We start from the raw sequence: 6,503 nt of genomic DNA, 5'->3' as shown, positions 1-6,503 counted from the left end.
TCCAGGTGAGCACATTATCACCCTGGATGCCCTGTTGTGGCAAGATATTGGTGCCTGGCTAACTCAGTCGGTAGAGCATGAGACTCTTAATCTCAGGCTCGTGGGTTTGAGCCCCACTTTGGGTGCCAAAAAGGACTGTTATGGTTTAAGACCAGCCAGCAACTAGGCTCCACACAGCCGCTCACTCACTCCTCCCCACCAGCGGGATGGGGGAGAGAATCAGAAAAAAAAATTAAAACTCGTGGGTTGAGATAAGACCGATTTAATAACTGAAGTAAATTAAAATATAACAATAATAATAAAATATTAATAATAATTGTAATGAAAAGGAATATAACAAAAAAAAGAGAGAGAGAATTAAAACCCGAGACAAGACAAGTAATGCATAATGCAATTGCTCACCACCCGCTGACCGATGCCCAAGCAGCAATCGGCCCCTCCTGGCCAACTCCCCCCAATTTATATACTGAGCATGATGTTCTGTGGTATGGAATATCCCTTTGGCTAGTTCGGGTCAGCTGTCCTGGCCATGCTGCCTCCCAACTTCTTGTACACCTGCTTGCTGGCAGAGCACGGGAAACTAAAAAATCCTTAACTTGGGATATGCGCTACTTCGGAACAACTAAAACATCAGTGTCTTATCAACATTCTTCTCACACTGAATCCAAAACACACTGTGCCGTAAGAAGAAAATTAACTCTATCCCGGCCGAAACCAAGATGGTCACCCTTGGGCTCTTCTCACATAGGGGAGCACGATGCTGCCAGCCTTCGTACCACGTGTGGACCATGATTCCCCAGAGCAACCGCAGCAGCAGGGAAGGCACAACAGAGGTGGTGTCTCTCCTGAAACCAGGTGGGGCAGAGGGAAAGCAGGTGTGAACAGAGACCGGGAAACAGCCATGGATGTTTGGCTGCCCTTCCTCCCCTTCCTCTCCTGGAAGACTCATCCGGGGCACTAGCCTACCTTTTGAAATAAGCATTCATGATAGTCAGCATTTTCATAACGCTCATGCTTTAAAGCCCTTTTTTCAAAAGTAGCCTTTTGTTTCTGGGTGCCCAACCTAAGCTTGCTCTCAACAACTGCCTACTGCCAATGGGTCTCTAAGGAATCCACTGGAACAGGGGCTGTGTGGCCCTTTGGCACACACACACTCCCCCTCCCCCAAAATCAAGATAAATTAACTCATATTAAGTGAGTGAACGCTCAAAACAGGAGCCTACACAACCTTCCCCTGGCCAAAGAGATTATCAGTGGCAGAGATAAAGTGTTCTTGCTTCCCAGTCCTGCATGTGTCCCTGACTGTTCTGGCTCTAAACCAAAATAATTTTCCATAACTGTATTCACTATCAGAAACATTAATGCACACTTTTCAAGGTAAAATTCTGCTCCCATAGCAGTAGTTAGAGGGGAAAAAAAAAAAAAAACCCAAACATCTTGCTATGCTATCTTCCCACAAGGTAAAACTGCAGTAGTGATGGGTTCTGTTATGGGACAGAGCAATTATAAGAAAAAAAAAAGAAGACCATGATGTCTCTTCATCCAAAAATGTATGAAGAATCCTTTAGGTGGAGTGTTTGAGTTTGCAGGGAAAGGAGAGGGAAAGGAGCTCATCTGTCTTTCAATTTTCCACTTGGGGTTTTATTGTCAGCTTTGACTGCTCTATAGCAGCTGCTACATTGCTCTTCAGGTTGAGCCTCTGAACCACAGCAATTAATCCCAGAACAAATTATTTGGACCTGTGACATTATGTGATGCAGGATGCTAAATGACAATAGGCCACAGAAAAGGTCAAAAAACCCAATGGGGGAAGCAATGCACATGTTGAGTGCTGTGAGAGCTATGCTGACTAGCTGCACGGATAACTGAGTTTCGGGGATTTCTCAGCTCTGCTCATTGCTCTTGGGGTTTGCAATACTGCAGATAGCAAAGAAAAAAGGGGGGAGGGGAAGGGGCTGGGCGGCACAGATGTACAGTAAGGAAGTAATTCTAAAATGTGACGGTGCTGTTGCAGCGATGGTGGATCTGCATGACTGGTTACGGTGCTGCAGGGTGCCTTTTGTGTAGGAGGTCCAGGCACAAATGGGGATACCCCACAGCAATGTAAAAAAAAGATAAAAGTATGCGTATAGCTACATGATTAGTGCCGCTTAGTGCATGGGATATATATCTCTGAACCATACACTAGTCTTTGCCAACTATGTCATGCAGACTGAGCATAGAAGCAATCTAAAGTAATGGGGCACACTGAGGTGATTTTAGTTCACATTATAGCAACAAAATATTTCTCAAACCAGAACTCTCAAAGAGTAAACACTAAACACATCCAAATCATTGAATTAGCAACAACTTGTATCAAGTGAACAGGGTGCTAGATAATCTCACCTAGGCTCCCTTTCCCACAAAAGGTTGGACCAGATGATCTTTCGAGGTCCCTTCCAACCTGGATTGTTCTGTAATTCTGTAATATGTAATTTTACATCACTCTAAGGTACCTCCACTCTGCCATTTGCCAAAAACTCATATTGCTTGGTCTGTAAGACTGTAATATTCTACTTTGCAGGGCAGCTTGCCAAGCCAGGTTCTGCACATGTACTGCAATAACACCTCCTTCCACGGGAATGCATTTCTCCCTTCTGTGCATAGGGAGGAGGCATGTATGGGCAGTGGTTACATTACCCTTTCACACCTCTGATGACTGCAATCCTGAGAGGGGGGGAGTAGCTACCAGATATGGTAATGTTCCAGTCCTGCAAAGGCTTACATCACATATTTAGTATTATAAAAGCTTGTATTTATCTGAGCGCATCAAAACAGTGAGCATCATAGCCCAGGCCTGCTTCAGGCGTGAGCAGTCCATGGCAGCGCTTGGGCCCTGGCCTGGCAGGGGCTGAGAGGTCAGGATACAAGAAGGTGTTTTCCAGGGGGTCACTGACTGAACTCCAGCTGCTCCCCAGTACAGCCCCTTTGCTGGCTGCAGCCTGTGTTGGGCCGTATATCAACTACATTTTAAAAATGGCCAATGGATAAGCAGTGAAACTCAAGTTTGTGCCCGAGAGCGTGTCCACTTGAATGCCATTCCTGGGTGTCTGAAAGAGAAGGTAACTGGGTTTACCCAGGGTAGACTGTGCCTGGCCAGCCTCTTTGCTTTCTATGAGGAAAGGCCAGGATTGCTGGTCCCAGGGAGAGCAGTGGTTGTCTTTCACCTGGAAATCAACAAGGCCTCCTTCATCACCCCCCACAATATTCTTGTGTCCAAGATAGGATTTTATGGTCGGCATGGATGGCAAAGTAAAAGGGTAAAAAAACCAGCTGGACAGTTGGGCTCAGAGGGATGTGGTCAATGTGTCGTACTCTGCCTAGAGGCACCTAGCTAGTAGGGTCCTGCAGGGGCCTGTCCTGCACCTGCCCTACTTAATGTGCTTTTAATGACCCAGTTGAGATAAGAGAGTGCTTTTTCATAGCATTTGTAGATTACACCATGTTGAGGAGAGCAGACACTACACTGGAGGGCAGGGCTGCCATCCCAAAGGATATAGACAGGCTGGAGGGATGGGCCAAAAGGAATATATGATATCCAATAAGGACAAATCCAAAGTTCTGCCCCTAAAGTGGACTAAGCCCCTGCAATGACAGAGGCCAGGGGTTGCATGGCTGGGTAGCAGCTCTGTGAGAAAGGTTCTGGTGGTCCTTGGGTTTCATGAAGCAAAACAGGAGCCAGCAGCAAAGATGACCAACATAATCAAGGGCTGCATGAGCAGAGGCACATCCAATGGAAGATAGATCTATGTCTACTTTATCTAGTTAACTGTTCTTATTTTTCAGTATTTTGCTCTCATAATTGTTTTTGTTATGCAACTTTGTTTCTAGGTGTACTTTTATCTCATTTTCTGTCCCTATTTATTAACTTTTTCCTGTTTGTGGTATCTTGTTGCTTTTAAAATTTGTGTTCTATGTCTACTTTTATCAAGATGTCACTCCCTGTTTTTTAATTGTTTCCTGTCTGTCCTGTTCCCCATTGCTTTTAGATTTTCTTTCCTCATCTATTTTTAACCAGTTCACTGTCTTTATTTTTTAGTTCATTCTAGTATGTCCTATACCCAGTCGCTTTTAAAAATTTCTGTGTCTCCATCTGTTTAGGTTTTTTGGCTGTTTATTAATTTTTTCCTCTCTTAATGTCTTCACTTTTGAATTTTTGTTTCTATGTTCACTTTCATGAACAGGTTTTTTTTGAGTCCGCTCTTTTGGGGCTCAAAGTCTCAGGTTTAGGTCCCAAATCCTATTTTTTAAGGTCCAGAGCTTTGATTTGAGGGTAGAAAGACTCCATTTTATGGTCCAAACTCTCATTTTAGTCCAAGTGCATGGTCCCAAAGCCTCATATGGTCCAAACCCATGGTCGCAAAGTCCTCACTTAGGGCTCAAAGCCTCATTTGCTTAATGTCCAACGCCTCATTTGAAGCACCCAAAGACCCATTTTTAGGGCCAAAATCCCTGTTTTGGGGCCAAAATCCTCATTTTATAGGACCCAAGCCTACCTTTTAGTACCCATAGCCTATTTTGAGGACCCACAGTTTCATTTGCAGGGTCCAAACCCCCCTTGTTAGAGTCCAAAGCCTCATTCATAAGTTCTGAGGTTGACGCTTTTAAGGTTCAAGGACTCATTTTAAGGGCCCAGGGCGTCATTTTTTAAGCCCCAAAGTCTGATTTTGAAGGTCCAAAGACAAATTTAGCCTTTGCTAAATGTGTATCCCAATGTTTGAAGGTTCTACCCCCCCAGAGCCGACATGGACATCCAGGCGAAGGGGCGTTGGGCTTGGGAGTCATAGGGCCACAGAGAGGCAGCTAGGCAACAGTAATGCAACAGCAAGTAATATCAGGAATATGTCTTGAATCATCTGCTTCCCCAACCATTTTGGTACATCCCAAGTGAACAGCTACCCACAGCCCCCTACTCCCGTACCCAGAAGTTGGCATATATCTTTTCCTGATTGGCACATGCCAATTTTTTCATTTCCCCCCTTCTATGTTATACCCTAATGATTAAGACTGGAATTGAAACCCTGCCTCCCCGGAGAGGATTTCATCACAGGTTTCACACCTCAGCACACCTCAGCCACCAAGCCCCATGATATTGCAGAAGAGCAGGAGCTGAGGAGGGGGGGAAGGCAGGGCACCTCTATGCTGAAGACACTTCAACCTGTAGAACAGAGCTGAGGAACCAACAGCTCTCACACAGCAAGGCTGTAGCCTGGTGGCTGGCCCTGTTAATGCAGATAGAAGTTTGGATCCCAGCTCTGGCCCCAGGGACCGTCCCTGTGTTTCACACTACACAATGATTACCTGAAACATTCCTGGGCAAATCCTAAATTGCAAAGTTTGCTCCAGGTGGATTTTAACCATTACAGATTGGCTAGCAGAACAGTTTAAAGGGCTGAAATTTTGCACATAGGCAGAATGGAGGTGGCTACATTTTTGGTGAATCTCCCTTAGTCTCTAAGCATCAGTTTGCCTATCCATCAAATATAAATTACTGTTCTTCATTTGTATCAAATACTATGGCAACAATATCTGTTCTATAAGTAAACTGTTAAATGTACAGGTGAAACTCAAGATATCTAGATTCTTTGACATGTGAAATAGACCAAGAAAGGATGGTGGAGGTAACAAAATAGCTGCTCAGCAGAACCATGCAGAAATGAAGTGATGAAAAGGAGCCATGAAATAAATTTGAAGGACAGCACATGTAGGATGAGCATCCGCATACACAAGTAGCTGGCAAACACAAGAAAGATTTTGACTAATTCCCTATTTGTTTTGCAGTTTCACCGACGCAGGAGAAAACACACTGGTATGGGGATGGATCTGCTGCTCAGCGTGTCTCGAGTTTAAGGCATTTAACAGTGCCATTGTCAGCTCTCCAGCACCCTCCTCTGGGCTTCGGCCAGGCAAACACCGTCCTCCCTTTTCTACTGCTCACCACTGGCTGAATTGTTTAGTGTCAGGGCACTAAAGACAATGAAACGTTGCTTTGCTCCTGTTGAAGCCTTAGAGTCTTTTTGTGACAGAAATTCAGAGGAGCCTCCCCCCAGAATTATGTCCTCTGCATAATTATTCTTTTGAACACTGGCTGAGTAGTTGGATTTGTTTTGAAGCTAATCATCACTGACTTGCTCACTATTTCCAATGCCAGGTCGTTAATCTTGAGCCTGGGTAGGAGACTGTGTGTTAAAACAATTTTATTTTGATGACTTTTTTACCTTGATGGTTAACATTCAGATCACGGGATGATGTGTTCATGTACAGGACTTGATCCCATATTATAGCTTGATTCCAAGTCAGTGAAAGGCTTCACAGTAACCGGGAAGCAATCACCAAGTTACTGTCATGGGTATGTCCCATAACAAACCTTGCCAGGGTGAGCTCATGGCACACTGAGCAAGTGGGTTCTCCCTCTCATTTTCCTGGCTTTCTCCCCAGGCGGTTTGCAGCTGCGTGGAGGGAAT

This window comes from Harpia harpyja, chromosome 1, assembly GCF_026419915.1.
Source record: "Harpia harpyja isolate bHarHar1 chromosome 1, bHarHar1 primary haplotype, whole genome shotgun sequence".
Lineage (NCBI taxonomy): Eukaryota > Metazoa > Chordata > Aves > Accipitriformes > Accipitridae > Harpia > Harpia harpyja.
The sequence above is the reverse complement of the archived record's forward strand: the minus strand, read 5'-3'. Positions refer to the sequence as shown.